The 16,777-nt window shown below is 43.0% G+C and overlaps 1 protein-coding gene across 8 annotated transcripts in view; it reads right to left on the reverse strand.

Moving 5' to 3' along the window:
- Positions 1–16,777, reverse strand: part of YTHDC2 (YTH N6-methyladenosine RNA binding protein C2) — a 1,174,422-nt gene that overhangs the window by 617,688 nt on the left and 539,957 nt on the right. The window lies entirely within an intron of this gene.

Genomic DNA, 16,777 nt, shown 5'->3' on the forward strand with positions numbered 1-16,777 from the left:
GCTTTCCTTGAGACAGATTGCCCTCCATGCTCCACCAAGACAGATCCGCCGCAGCTTCTCTGGAAATCCTCACAGACTCCCTGAGATCTCCTTTGTGCTGATACCACTGCCTGCGGAGGCACCACTGGAGCGCCCTCATATGCCAACGTGCATGGTTGACCAACAGAATGCAGGAAGCAAACAGACCGAGCAGACGAAGGACCTTCAGGACTGGAACGACCGCTCCATTGTAAAATAAAGGAATCATTTCCTGTATGTCGCGAATCCTTTGTGGTGGTGGGAATGCTCGACACACAGTAGTGTCCAGTACCGCCCCTATGAACAGGTTGCGCTGAGAGGGCACCAGGTGAGATTTGGGCACATTTATCGAGAAACCCAATTTGTACAACAGCTGAGTTGTTATTTGCAGATGATGTAGCACCTTCTCCGGCGACTCCACTTTGATCAGCCAGTCGTCCAGATAGGGGAAAACCGAAATCCCCGACCTCCTGAGATGTGCTGCCACCACTGCCATCACGTTCGTGAAGACTCAGGGTGCAGTAGTAAGACCAAACGGAAGGACCGCAAACTGATATTGTTGCGATCCTACCGTAAACCGGAGATACTTCCTGTGCGACTTCAGGATGGGGATGTGGAAATACGCATCCTGCAAGTCGATCGACACCATCCAGTCCTCCTGATCCAGCGCCTGAAGAACCTGTGCAAGGGTGAGCATCTTGAACTTTTCTTGCTTCAGATAAAGATTCAAGATCCTGAGGTCCAATATCGGACGCAGTCTGCTGTCCTTTTTCGGAATCAGGAAATACCGGGAGTAGCATCCCTGACCCCTCTCCTGCTCTGGAACCACCTCTATCGCACCTTTTTGTAATAATTTCTGGACTTCCTCCTGTAGGAGAAGACAGTGGTTCTCTGAGCAAGCCCCTTGACAAGGAGGGTAATTTGGAGGGAATTCCCGAAAGGGAAGGGCATACCCATTTTCTACAAGATCCAGAACCCAAAGGTCTGTAGTAACTGATTCCCAATCTTGAAGAAAATGGGAAAGCCGGCCCCCCACAGGACCAGCATGATCCAGAATGGCGGATCTAGGGCTGCTTTGCGGTGGTGGGAGGGGCTGAGGAAGAGGAAGAGGAGGAGGAGCAGAGCTGATGGCCACGTGTGCGACCCCTGATTCTGCCTCTGTACCCCTTATACAGAGAGCTCTGCTGTTGTTGCCGCTGTTGCTGTTGGGTCTGCCTGTAGGAACGAAAGGTTGCCCTTCCGAAACCCCTATATCTCTTAAACGATCCTCTTGACTGGGATTGAAGGCCCAAAGACTTAGCCGTAGCCTTACTTTCCTTAAAACGTTCAAGTGCAGCATCTGCCTTTTTGCCAAATATTCCAGAGCCATCAAAAGGCAAGTCCAACAGCGTTGATTGCACATCAGGGGAAAACTCTGAAGACTTAAGCCACGCACCCCTCCTAGTGGCAACAGAAGACACCATGACTCTTGCTACTGAGTCTGCTGTGTCCAGTCCACTTTGTATCACCTGGGCATCCGTCAAGACCTCATTAAAACCAACCCTATCCTCCTCCTCAGATAGTTTTGGAGCCAATTTCTTTGCAGAATCCATGAGCGCATGAATATAGCGTCCCAAAAGGCAAGTGGCATTTGTAGATTTAAGGGCCATGCTGGCCGATGAAAATACCTTTTTGGCCGACTGATCTAGTTTTTTAGCTTCTCTGTCACTTGGGACCTGAGGAAACGCACCCTTAGATTTCCCTGAACAAGCAGCCTGAACCACCAGGATCTCAGGTGACGGATGTGAAGTTAAAAACTCTGGGTCCCGTGAAGCTGCCCTATACCTCCTGGCAACTGTTTTAGAAAATGCGAGAGCAGAAAAAGGCTTAGGCCACACCTCCATTACAGGATCTATAATGGCATCATTAAAGGGCAACAATGGTTCTGAAACCATAGTAGGAGAATGCAGTACCTCTGTTAGAATGTTTGACTTGAATTCAGTAGAAGGCAACTGCAGATCTAACAGCTCAGCTGCCTTCCTCATGACTGCATGATATGGAGCTACATCCTTTGAGGGTTAATCAGAAGGTGGAGTAATTTCCCATTCAGGAGATAAATCCAAGCCACTAGCCTCCTTACGTTTTTCAAAAACGTCATCAGACTCCACAAGCTCTCCTTCTTCTGCCTCTTCCAAAAGGTACCTTTGCTCATCAAGCACCCTTTGAGCCTCCCTCCTAGACCGCATCCGTACAACCGGCATCGGCGGCGCCGGTGAAGAAGGAAGCGGCGTCGATGTCCTTGGTGCCGGCAGATGCCAAGACGGCGTGAATGGCATGAAGGGGGCCTGCGGATATGCCTGAGGCACTCCCAAACTGAAGGCCATAGGACCCATCGGACCCGAAGGTGCACCAGTGGAGTACATGGCTCTTGAAAATACCCCGTACATTGCATTTAGATAATGCATGGGGTCCTGACCTGGTCCAGGGAACGCAGGGTACTGATCAGGCATCACCGGACTCGGGCCAACTGGCGCCGACGGTGGAATTTGCAGGATCGAAGGCTCACCCGGTGCTGGAAGCTCCTCAACCGGAGCCGGAGATGAAGCCGGAGCCGGGGATGGAACTGGCGTCGGAGATGGAACCGGTGCCGGAGATGGAGCCGGAGCCGGAGAATGAACCGGTGAAGCCACTGGAGAAGAAGTATCAGCAGGTGAATCCGGAACGGGTGAGGGAGACACGGAGTCCTTACGGCGTCGAGAAGGTGACTTCGACTTCGGAGCCGTACTCTTGTCAGAGTGACATCGAGAAGAATGTCTCCTCTTCTTTTTGTGCTTCTTAGGTCTTGAAGCATGCCCGAAGTCGACTTCGACGCTGACCTCGACCGAGATCGTGACCTCGTTCTCAACTTCCTCCTTCCTCTCTTCTCTTTTTTCATCCTCGCGATGAAGAGTTTCGCCTCTCTTTCCTTGAGAGCCTTGGAGATCATCTTGCGACAGCAAGAGCATCCATCCACATCATGGTCCGAAGATAAACACCATACACAGTCGTCATGTGGATCCGTGATAGACATATGTTTTCCACATTCACGACAGGGCTTGAACCCCGATTTCTTTGTCGACATTTTCACAGAAAAAGGACAGAGAAATCCAGTAGAAACACAAAGTAACAGTGAAGCTACAGATCGAGATTCCCGAAATCCGTTGGCGTCGACGGCGCGGAAAAAAGGGAACGGACGTCATCACGCCGACGAGGTCTTCTTATGGAGCCGGTGACGTCAGTGGAGTCGCGAGCAGAGCCGTGCCTCTGTGACGTCGTCTTCGACCTCATCGGCGTGGACTGCTACAAAAGTTTCCGAATGTTGCTGGCGCAGGGGATATTCACAAGGTGAGGAATCCACTGGCAGATGTATCCATCAGAAACAGCATGTTAACACTTCAAATTGACAGGGAATTAACGACTCGGCAATGAAATCCCTCAGAAGCATGCATGCCAGGGTAGGGGAGAGAATGGATGAGGGCACATTCCACAGCTATCTAGAGCTGTCAGGGGCCAAGAGCAATGAGCATAGACATTGGATAACATACATCCACATTTTCATGTGACTTTGAGATCGGTACCTATTCTTAAGTTATTACAACATCTTCTGCACATGAAGCTAGGGAACCTGATCAGACATTGCAGACTGTCCAGATATGGTCTTTATTATACTGTCTTCCACTAATACTGCTTCAAACATGTACCATTAAATAACCACTAACTCAATCATCACAGCCAAAATTTCACCAGTAGGCTTTCAATGTATAAATGTTGCCACTAATAAATTCATTTCCCAGCCGCCTGTTCTATTTTTTATGGAAATTAAAATACAAATACAGCTTCCTTCAGGCTGTCATAGTGCCGTAGAAGCATCATGTTCACAATCCAACATTGATAGGGAATTGAAGAATTGGCAATGAAGACCATCCCCATCTCACTGAAAAGTTGAAATAGGGATGGAAAATGGAAGCCCCTTTTAAGAAACTAAAAGAGTACAAAGAGAATGTTTATACCATAACTATCTATGGGTATAGCTCTAGACCCATCTGCAAAACAATAATCAGTTCTGGGTTAGCAGAGAAGGAAGGAAGTGGAGATTACAAACATGAAACAAATGAGGACATAAATAAAGAAAATATAATAAGACACCATCCTCCTAGTAGTAGTAGTTTAAATGTTTTATAGTTTGGATTTCGCTGTTGAAGGCCCAAAAGAAGGGTGCCCGTGGAGTATTTGCCAAATCGGACAGAAAACTGGATACATTTGAACAGTTAAAGTAAACTTTACATGCACAATCAGAAGATACACGAAACCAGAAAGTTTGATTACCAAGTAACAGAAAATGTTAAACACTTCAAAAAAATAGCTAAACAGTTTAATAAGACAATTTAGGCACGTAATGCTCAAATCTCAGATCCTAGACTGGAAGAAGCAAAATGACAATTTGACAGATTTGTGCAAAACATCCAAAAAGACTACAATGTGTCATTTGGAGGCAAAGGTAGACTGAAATTACATTATTTAATACATTTACTCATGAAATATATTAGAAACAAATTATCTTGTTTTCTTTAAATACAATATACATGTAATGTCTTCATTTGTCAACCAGATATAACTGGCAAAATATAATTTCCAAGTCCCAGATTTGTACCCAAGTCAATTCCAGGTTAACACTTCCAAATGGTAAATAAATATGTACCAAAAATCAACATACTACTCTTTTTGTTAATACTCCGGAATTGCACAACCAATGTTTTCTTTTCATATACTTGTACATCTCTCTTTTGAGAACAGCTCTTCCTTCTCTACACTTTTTATTGCTTAAAAGTTGACCATTGATAGTAAGAGTAAATACATTGAATCCAAACCTCTGAAACACATCATGACGTTTTGCCACAAGTAAACCACTAGATTTGCACTTTCTACTGTCTTGTGTGAACGCAGTTTCCTTTTCTGGTCGACTTGGTTTGAGATATATTTATATACCGCTGATATATATTTCCCAGTCACTTGAACTTCTTTTTTAATAGAATTTAAAAGACAATTACTGATATGTTTAGTGTTGTATTTACCAAATCTTCCCAACCTCTGGAAGCCATTACATACTGAATTACTTCCAATTTTTTTATTAATGGCTTGTATTCTCAAATCGAATGTCTTTCTTCCGTTTCTTCCTGTCTGGTCTTGTTGTGGGTAGATGTATTTACTGTTATTATCAATGGGTACATTTTAAGCAATATCTGAAAATGTATTTATCTTAATGTTGAGGCTTTTTTTAAGAATAAAGATTTTACTGTAAGATTTAAAATTATTTCAAATATTAAAACAAATACATATCATCTTCAACCTACAAACAGTGCCAATACTTCTCTCTTTTATATGCCAAAATACTTCTCACTTCTTTCATTAATTTGCTCAATGTTTAGGTTATAGGCAATAATCTATACAAACTATCATTAAGCTAAAATAAAAGTTGAAAACATTGTAAAAACAGCCGGCATATACTTAAGGAACTGAGCAGTTAATTGTGGATCAGATCCATTTAAAAATACTACAATTGCATCTTGCCGTTTTCGTATTTTTATTCATACAAGCATCGATCTGATCTAAATTTTCCTGAGTGTGTTAATATCTCACATGAGCACACTAGAGGCCAGATGTACAAACATTTGGAATACTGATTTCCTTATTGTGATTCTCTCTGAATTGCAATTAGGAAATTATTATTCCTAATGTATGAAACTGGTTTGAGATTCATTAGCAATGCCTAGTGGGTCAAAATAGACCATATTTTTAAGGTAGGTTGCAATTTGCGACCCATTAGAAATCGAAGCCATTACAGAAATGGCGGCCTCATGAAGTCAGCAGACCACCATGACTGTGATTGCTTTTTAATAAAGCAATATTTAGCTTTCGAATGCAGCCTGTTTTCCTTCATGGAAAACGGATGTGTTTAAAAAGAAAAAAATAAACATTGCAGTTTTATTTTGTAAGAGTAGGCAGTAGTCCATGGGACCACTGCCTGCATTTTAAAATATTTTTTTGACATTCTCAAAGGGGGTCCCCACGCCACACCTTTCCCTTTGCGAATAAGTTACCACCAGTTTTAAATTGGTGGTAAAGTATCACTGTTTTGCAACCGGAATTTGGTCGCACAACATTAATACATACCATTCTGATTTGGTATTTGGAAGGGACTCTCCTTCCAAATACCAAAATGGTATTTGGTAGCAAACGCAATTTGCGATTCAGGCACAATTTACCGAATCGCAAATTGTCTTTTGTACATTGTAAAAATCTTTTTGGGCGGTCGCAAATGGCCTGATTCTGAGAATCGGGCCGCGTGCAACCGGAAAAAAGCTTTGTACATCTGTCCCTATGTGTTTAAGAATCTTGTTTGCAAGAACACAAAAGCACCTTTATGTCTGCTATAGCAGTGGTCCCTTACCGGGATCAGTTAAAATCTGGATCTTTTCAGGTCCATCTTTTGTTTTATAGATTGTGGCAGTTTTAGGTATTTTTGTTTTGCCATCACATTGTAAGTATAACAAATAATCAGTCAAAACTCCTTAGTTTAATATTCGCCAAATGGTCCTGGAAGAATGACAGGTTGGCATGCTTTCTTTAAAAGTTTTGATGCGCAGGCTTTTCAAAGCTCCTATAAAGTAAACACTTCAAGGGTTCTTCCAGTTCCTATTAGCTTGCCACATTATTGCTTTAAAAAACTTTAGGGAAGCATTTCTCAACTACGCACAACAGGATTCAAATGTGGCTTGAAACATGTATGATTTTTTCATTAAATTTAATTTGAGTCTCTCTTACACCTGGGCACTGTGGTCAAGAGGTGGATCAAAAGTCAGCATGTTTCACATTGGGCTATCTCAAACCATTTAGCTAATCTCCCCAAAAAAGCTATCATAACAAGGGTTGGCATTAACTCACTGGTGACCACTAACAACTGTTGTGTAGTTTCTACTAATCCGTAGGATTTGCGCATTGTTTGAACAACATAAACTAGGGACTTGGTGACAAGACTGATTCCGGACACCCCGCAGGATATGTTGGCCTGTAGGCCAGCTAGCTCTCAGTGCCACCTTAAGTCCTCCTAACCTACCAGGAAGCGAATGGTTTCTGACAATCACCGAACATGACAACACTGATCCCTCAGGGGTTGTGGAAACAGTAAGAACCTTTCACTCAGTCACTCATGCTTACTTATTCTCAGAGAAATATAAAGAGAATACACAGTGGAACTGTAGGAGGCTGGCTTAGTATATGGTGCACACTTATGTAAGTGGGCACCCTGCACTAATCCAGACAACCCTTATTGTGATTTGTGTGGTCTTAGACAACCTTAGAAAGCTTTCTAAGTGGTAGCTGTGGAGAGCAGACTTCAAGCTTAGTTCAGGAGTGTTAAGCAGCTTGTTTCACCAGAACCAAATCTTATTGGTAAAGATTGAGAGAAAAAGAACCACACGGTATATTTATAAAAATAGGTATTTATTAGAAGACACTAACTAGCACATACAAATATCTCCTCCACCAGAGATATGCACACAATACTTTGCAATAAAAAGAGGTAAGTAGCACAAATACAAAGTGGTCGCCAGGGGGAGACCAAACCATATACTAAAATAGTGGTATTTGAACCACGACTCAAGTCAAGACTATACCCAGAAGTTGTAGAAGTGCTGAGGACCCAATGACCCACCCAAGGTAAGTAACCATGAACCCCACAGGGGCCGTGTGCAGAGTGGGAACACGACCGTGAGCTCAAGTCAATGGGTAAGTTGAGGCTGCAATTTTAAGAAGGACCCTTCCCAGTGGACCCTGAAGAAATCCTGTGGAAGACAGGAGGTTGGAGAGCCACCCCACCCGTGGATACCCTAGGAACCAGGATACCTACACCAGGGAAGCTGGGTGCATAGGTGTGAAGTGGCATTGGAAACCACTGTCAAACTTAATGGAGAACTTCAGGAAGATGCCGCTGCTGGAGAAAGTGAAAGTGTCCGGTGAAACCCAAAGGTGGATTCAAGTTGAGAGGTAACTGCAAGCAGAGGGGACAGAGTCTATGCCACTCGGGAGTGACCAGGAGGCACGGAAGACGAATGCCCACCGATGTCCGGTGGGCATTCGTCTTCCGTTGATCCTGTTTGGTTGGAACAATGGAGGGCCAGTGAAGGTTTGGGACAGCCTTGTCCCAGGTTTTACTTTGCCCAACAGAGTCCTTTTGGTGGATGTCACTTGCTAAGTGGAAGAGGGATCCCTCAGATTACTGAGGATTATCCACCTGGCTAGTACTACTAGACTGGGGGTCCCTGATCTGTGGATGAGGGGATTCCTCTTGGCACTGGGCCCTGTGGGGTCCACTGACATCTCTGGCCTCTGCAGCTGTTGGCTGACTGAGGCCTAGTAAGAGAGGGGCAGGATATCTGCTCCAGACTGGGTACCTCCTTGGAAGGTTCGCCTGCCCTCAGTGGCTCTGTCAGGACAGGCCTGACCTCCTCTGGGGCAGTTTCTTTAGAAGGCGTAGGATCAGTTCCCTGAAGAGGCTGACCCTCACCTAAAGACTGGGGGGATAAATACTTTTCTTCTTCCCTTGTGCTCTCTGTTTGAGCAGAGTGGGTCATTCTTTCAGGGTCAACTGCTCCTGAATTTCCATGTGTTTGGACTGGGGCCCTAAGGGTCACACCAACCTCCTCAGGGAGGCCTATTATTTCTAGATGGGCCTTCAGTTCTACTTCAGCCCAGACTGAAGTTTCCAAATCATTGCCAAAGAAGCAATCTACAGGCAGGTTTGGGGACACTGCAACCTTTTTAGGGCCAGTGACCCCCTCCCCAGCTGAGATCGACAATGTCATGGGATGATCCGTCCTAACACAATCAGTGTTGGTCACCTGGTACATGTATCCAGGTAAAAGCTGCAGTGTGGACACCAGTTTTCCTGTCACTATGGTGACACTAGCCCCTGTTTCCCAACAGGATACAACTTTTTGACCATTAATCAGAGGCTCCTGTCTGTACTTGCCCAAGATATTGGGACTTACAGTAAAAGTAGCAAGCCCCATGCCACAATCACAGACTAAGGTGGCCTGTGTGGGTGATCTGGCTAAGCCAGTTTCCACCTCAGGACCCCATGAGAACCCAACTAAACTTTTGAGTGCACTACTACCACCTGGGGGACTACTAGTTGGGGAACTAGGGGGTGTAGTAGTAGTAGCCTTATTGCTGGCCTTGGGGCAATTGGAGTCCCATTTCTTGTGGCCTTTCAATTTGCAAACATAGCAATAAGGTTCCTTTCCAGGGAAGACATTTGGGACCCACCCCCAGAGGAAGACTTTTGGGGATCTTCAGAGGACTTCTCTTAAGGCTTATCCCCACCTTTCTCTTGGGTTTTGGAAGTATCTTATTTCTGCTCACCACCACCACCCTGAATCTTCTGCTTAACCCTGGTGCCGACCCATTTGACTGCCTTCTTTCTAAATTCTTGCCGAGAGGCAAGGTCAGAGTCCACCAGGTACTGGTGGAAAAGTTGATTCTGACAGTTATTAAGGATGTGCTCCCTCATTATCAAATTGCACAATCATTCATAGTTCTGTACCTTGCTTCCATGTAGCCAGCCTTCCAGAGCCTTAATAGCACCATCAATGAAATCTACCCAGCCCTGGGTGTGTGCCTTTTGGGTGTCTCTGAACTTAATCCTATACTGTTTAGTGGTTAAGCAAAGAGGTGATCCAACCCCATTACCTGGTAGGAGAGAATGAAGGGCCCCGTCTTGGTCACAAACTGGACACCCCTCAAGAGATGTCAGACCGCTGCATGGTGCATTCTCAGCATGCATGGACCTCTGGTGTCAGCTGGAGTGCCTCCATCGATAATATATCGGGATGCTCATCTTTTATAATAGAAAGCAGCCTTGCATTTGTACATAGTGCGAAAAGAGACCTTGTACATGATGTTCAGGGCATTGTGATAATGTTGTGCGAAGCTAGATGTGTAAACAGGTTCAGTTTCAGGGAAACTAATCCAACATTGTCATGCACGCAAATATGTACAAATGGTTACTGCTGAAAAAATAGGACAATGTAAGAAATAAGCTGCTTGCTACATGAGTCTAACTCAGGAATATAACACAACAATGCCTCTCTATGAAGGCCTGGCATTTTATCAGACAGCCAAATAAAGAAGTTATTGGGTGTCAGGGCTGTGGTCTTTAACACCACCAGCTGTGTCACAAATCCCCCAGCGATCTTTAAATCATACCGCAAGGTACTTATAGCTGTTGAGCGGTCAAGTATCATGGCCCCCAAAATTCAAGTACCTTTTTTTTGATTATCTTTTGACCAAACATTGCAATCTTGATTTTGTTTCTAATAATCCTTAGATTTTTTTCCCCAACAATAAATGTTCGGTGCGCTTAAGGATCTCTGTAGCCCAGCAGGAATCTTGCCCAGTACCACAATAGTGTTGACATATTGTAGGAAATTCAGGTTTTGACCCAACAGCTTTCGGGAAAAAGTTTACATTTTCAAGAGCCAACCGCATTGGTGAACACATTTGCTCCCCTTGAACCATAGGAAAATGATCATGCAGGGATTTTATATGGCTTTTCAGGCCTGGCTGCTAAGTGGTTTGGGTGGATGATTGTATGCAAAGAGAGGTGGGTGCTCCCTGTAGACAGCCTCCGAGAATCCGCAAGTAAGGAAGCATGTATGACTGCTGGATCAGTTTCTGTGCTTCTTGCCCCTCCAACTGCCCGTCCCTGACACACATTGCGGAAAGAAAACATTTAAAAGAATGTACACAATGTGAAACACTGCAATGTTATTTGTATTCCTGTTAAAAGAAAATGGAATAAACAAAAACAAAACATTTTAAGAGCCAAGCTTAAGTCAGACAAATATAAATTAAATACCTCCTTCAACCCTTTTTTGTGAATATTTTGTCAGAAAATGCCAAGATCAAATATAGCCTTATGTTTAGGAAAGTGTCAGAGTATAGGCATGTAGTTGCTCTAAACAGAGAGAAGGGATGCCCCAACTTATCAGCTTTTCCTATAGTTTTCACCTATCAATGCAGTAAAAAGCAGCAGCAAAGTCTATAAAGGTGGGATATAGAAGAATATCTTTCGTTGCAACAGTTATATGAGGAGTGGGAGTGCTAATAAACTGACCACAGCGCTACATCCTTTTGGAACCCTGTTTGGTACAAACGTATGAACCCTCTGCGAGTGGGCCAGACTTCCAAATCCCTATGCAAAAGTTTAGCAAAGCCTCTGTCCTCTATGTCTAGTAATTTTATCAAGCGGTAGTTTGCTGGGCCAGAAAGGGCCCTTTTTATGAACTGAAACAAGTAATTAACCTAGCTAGCCATACAGTTCCAATAAAATGGAAAGAGGCCCTGTGATCATAGAGGCCTGTGCCGAGGAACAGTTTGAGTCACTGTGTAACTGTGACCCAGCTTCCCAACATTCCCAAGACCTGTTGACATAGAAGTTAGAGTTCCTTTTGGATGGACCTGATTTGGAAATGGCAGAATGGAATCAGCAGAATGCAGGATGATATGAGCCCAAGAACAGGCTTGTATTTCAAACAGATATGGTATCCCATTTGCAGAAGTTAGTTATAGTTATTAGTTATATTAGACAGTTAGGCAAAGGAAAGGCTCTTTTTTGGCCTATATCAAATAATATTCCTAGAAAAAGAAGTTTCCTCAGCGGGCTCTAAGTAGACTTACTGACATCATAGTCTGGATTGTTGCAATTAAGCGAATACTGATCTCTCCTTCTGGAACACCATCTTTAGTAGCCAGCCATACAAGTAAGGATAGGCTAAGTTGCCCTTCTTTTTGATGGGGGTGGCCATTGGAGCCAGAAACGTTGGAGCCAGGCATTTTATTGATGTCCGTCTTTGTATAACTTCAGTTAGGCTTTTTTTTATCTTGCAACTTTATTTTCACTCCTGAGTGTTTCACACAGCTCGTAAAGGGTTAGCTTTCACTTTAAGAACGTCTTCACTTTCACGCGTCGGACCATCTATAATGCGACGCACACCGTGGTACTAACAGGCTTGCCCCACACGGAGCTAACGGTTGTGATCTTAAACTGGAACGCAGATTATTTTTCATCGCATCGGGTAAGGGGAGTACAACTTTGAGAATTTTGCATGAGTCGTGCCGTCACGTGCACTATTAGAATAATAGTTATTCCACAGTTTCCGTCTTCACGAAAAAGTCTGCTATTTTTTTTTAAATAATCATCTATACGGCATGAACACGCGGAGAATGTGTCTTGTGTATACAAATTTACCGCACGGGGGTTCTCTTTTTCTTTTTCTGGCATGTCACGAATTAAAGAGCATTTACGAGGAGTAGGTTGCTCAGAATCACTGGTACACTGAATAACGGTTGCACTCTGTTTTTTCCGCAGTCTTCATACTGAGCAGTATTTAGACCATTGGCATTTCTACTCTTCAATATATAATTATTTTTAAAGCACTCAGACGAATAATCATTAGTGATTACTGTAAGTTTTAGATTTGAATGGCTTGGACTGAGCTGGCTTTTTGTTATTCATTTTGTTTTTAGAGACTCCTGATGAAGGGTCAAGCCTGACCCGAAATGCATTGGGTTAAGAAGTGGTTTCAGTTTAAATCACAACATGTAAAATGGAGTATTCAGAATAATGATGACTTATTAAAAGTGACGATAAAGAAACACGGATTCTGGATTGATCATATATATTGAATGGAGAGGATTTACTAAGTGGACGAGAAATGTGTCAGTTTCGAAGCTAAGTGCGCCCATCTGCTGTGTAGCAGTTTTTCCAAACCTGGAATTCATGTAAAACAATAAAGAGCCAATTCTGATGTTGTTTCAGATTTTAACTGTTGCAAGCCTACTTTGACAGCATTTTCAAGTGAATTCTCAGAAGAGGGGATATTTTTTCCTGAGAAGTTGATTATTTAAATATGTGTTCTTGAGGAGCCATCTTCAGATGCTTATCTTTTGTGCTTTTTTGTGTAGATTGATAGAGATGTACTTATCAAAGAACCTTTTCCTAAAGAGTGGTGGTCACATTGTTTTTATCTTTTATGGCACAACTAGATGCCTGTCTCTGTCACAAAGGCTCTTGTTACTGTTGAACTTGGATAGAAAACACACGACCGGTTGAAGTGTATTTTAATTTGTGGGGAGTAATGATGAAGTAGAAGAACTCTGATGGAAATCAAAATAATTCCTCTTAAAGCTGCAGGTGGCAAAATGTTTACAGGAAGACTTTTATTCTCCTTCACAGAAGTTTCAGTCATGGTCTAAAAACAAGATTCCGATGCTCAGAGAAATTCAGAGACAACTCACTTTGAGGTGAAGCTGGGCCTGGAGATGAGACTTTATGTGAAAACTGTCTATTTTAATCAGGAAAGTAGGACTAGAGCAGAGCTCTTTCCAGGAACTACTTCATACTTAATATACTGTAGAAATGTGAGCAGTGTGACCTCTAGGGATAGTGCTCAGCACATTCAACTAATTCAATGAAATGTGGATATTTTATAACGTGAGGAATACGCTAGTACAGTAACATATTATTCAACATATGTGCATAATAATAATAGGACTTGATGCCCTCATCAAACATTGCAAGTTCAATTAACTCAATGATGAAATCATCTGTTTCAGAGTCATCGATGGTTGCTTTTTCAACTCATCCAAACAATGTATGCTGTGCAAGACACTCACAGGCACATGCCACAAAGCTTTTTGCGATTGCAAACGGTGCGTTTGCGATCGCAAAAAGAACTTTTGCGATGCATGAAACAACTTGCCACTCACAATTTAAGAAATCGCAAATTTTTGCGATTCCTTAAATTGTGATTGCATTTAAGGAATCGCAAATTGCGATTCCTTAAATGCAATGCAAGATGCCTTTAAAAATGGCGATTTCGCTATTTGAGCCTGCTATTTACAGTGGAATCATACCACATGGTAAATAGCGAAAAACTTTGAAAAGTGCATTGTTTCAAAGTTGTAGGTTACACACACACGTCCTTGGGACGTGTGTGTGCAACATATGTGCACGGATCAATTTCAGGGGTGCAACAGGGTGTCCTTTCGACATGCTTGAAATTGCGTGCGCAATTTGCGAGTACCTATTGATACTCGCAAATTGAGCTTGTAATTTCCCATTCATTCCTATGGACCTATAGGGCCATTGGAATGAATGGGAAGCTGTGTAGGAATCGCTATTATTATAGCGATTCCTACATGCATAGGATTTTGCGAGTCCTTAATTGCGAATCCTCAATATTCGCAATTAAGGACTCGCAAAATCCTAGCTTGATGCATGTGCCTGTCAGTCTTGCGAAAGTGCTCATAGCTGTAAGAGCAGAAGAACGTGCAGATCGACAAGCTGCTGATATGGAAGTTGGAGTAGCCCAGAAAGAATCAGCACTGAACATGATAAGTAAGCAGAGACACAAGGTCAAAGGCTAAACAGTGATGTCTCAGAGGAAAAAGGAATTGTATTTCCGATGCAGATTCTCCTTTCCGCATGTAGGTAAATGCCCCGCCATTGGACAAACATGCAAGGGTTGCAGGAAAGAAAACCCTTTTGTAATGGTTTAAAAAGCGAAAGCCAAAATGACTGTGTCACGTCAAGATGAGAAAATGGACACTCGAAAGTTGTAGAAATCCCCTAGCCACGCCCACAAGACCAAGCGGCGACACCAATTAAGGCAATGGAAATTAAACATTGTCGATCATCATCAAATTCATCAAAGTAATTGGGACATTAAATTACATTTTTGCAACATGGGGTGTCCCCTCCACTCTTAAGTCTGACAATGGCCCACAGTTGAAGGTTTAAAGAGTTTCTCACTAACATGAATGTCAAACATCATAAAAGCACTCTTCTCTGGCCACAGGCAAACGGCATTGACAAAAGCTCCATGGGAACCCTAAAGAGAGTAGTTCAGTGAGCTGCACTAGAAGGAAGTGATCTCATATCAGCCCTATGTTCAGCCCTTCGTGCCTACCGATCAACTTCCCATTCAACCACAGGTGAAAGCTCTGCCACCTTGATGTTTGGTAGAGCCAGGGGAATCGAAGTGCTGCGATGGACCACTCAGAGGTCGACAGAAGAGGATGAGATCCATACAACAGATTCCTTGCACAAGTCCAGAATGAAGACCTATGGTGGTAAAAAAACAATGTACTTGGGACACGGTTTTCAAGAAATGCGACAGGGTCTTGGTCAAGCAGAAACAGAAACCCAAGTCTGATGCTCAGTTTGATGCTGAACCCTTGAGGGTTGTGATGATCAAAGGACATATGGTGATCGCTCAACATCCTGGAAAGTCCATCACAAGAGATTTGTCACACTTCAAGCACCTACCTCAATGTTCATCGGCTCCATATGTTAGAAATGAGGCATGCCCACCTGAAAGTCCGGAAAGCATAACTCTTACACCTAACTCTCCATCCCCGGTGCTTGAAGCAGGCCCTGCTCCTCCGCTTCGTCAACCTCACACGACTAGGTCTGGAAGATTGGTTCAAGCACATCGACGACTCATTAAGGAACTATAATGTATATGTGCAAAAATTGTTCTTTTTATTTAACAGATGCGGTGATGTAGTGTCTTGTAAATATGTATAGAAAGACTCTTCTGGTTCCTGATGGACTCCGTAGAAGAATGGTGTAATGGTTTGGGTGTGTCTGTGTGTGGTTAATGAAGTTCATGATGCAATGCGTACAATTACTTAATGGTTGCACTCTGAAGAATAAAGACGTGCACTACAGAGCTCTGTGTGTGGCGTGGTCATTTGCATGCTACAGAGCTGGAGAGGATGCTACAGCAACTACTAGCATTATAAGCAGCTGTAATTAAGTTGGCAGTTACCCCAAAGATTTGGGCGAGGTTGCTGAAGCCAAATATGACAGGATAATACCAAAGTAAATGACAGCACAAACATAAACTCTCACTTGTTTAACCATCTTAGGCAGCCCAAAGAAAAAAAGCAGGCAGATGAAACAAAAGACTAATACATTGATATTGGTCAATAGCACAGCTATACAATCTGGGCAATGGTGAACACATCACCGTCAGAGGGAAGTTCCACCAGGCAACTTGAGACATGAACACTGCATCACTTATCAGGATATGGGAACCATAGGTTTCAAGATTCCCAAAAGCTATTCATTAAGTTTAGCGGAAAAAAAATCCACAGGGGCCTTTACATAGGTAGATGAGCAGTGACGAACACTGGGTTCGCACATATGAAGACAGAAAAATACATGCATTTTTTGCTTTACAAAACTAAAACCAGAAGCAAATACAGTAAAATGAGGCGTTCTAGATGATTAACCCTCAGCTTTAGGGGTTTACGGACATATATAGAGCTAATCTCCTCACATAAGACAATCACCTTCGTCAAAAAGCATTGGAAGAGTCCGATAGAGAGGGGTATTAATTCACAGATTCTAAGGGGTGTTTTCTGGAGGTGGTATCATAGAAGCGCCTCTAAAAGAAGCTAATGTTTGCCTATCAACTGATATACCAGTTGTAGAGATTTTAGGTTTGCTTTCATGGCATTCAAACTGTGGAAAAAGTTTCACTAGAAATACAACCTTAGCCTATATTTCCTTTATTTTACACTGTCATTAAGACTTCAATTCAACATATTATTCTCTGGCCATCCTAAAGTATGGCCACTACCATACCTGCTACATCTTTGTGCACCAAAGAAT

This window comes from Triturus cristatus, chromosome 2_1 (genome assembly GCF_964204655.1).
Source record: "Triturus cristatus chromosome 2_1, aTriCri1.1, whole genome shotgun sequence".
NCBI classification, from domain to species: domain Eukaryota; kingdom Metazoa; phylum Chordata; class Amphibia; order Caudata; family Salamandridae; genus Triturus; species Triturus cristatus.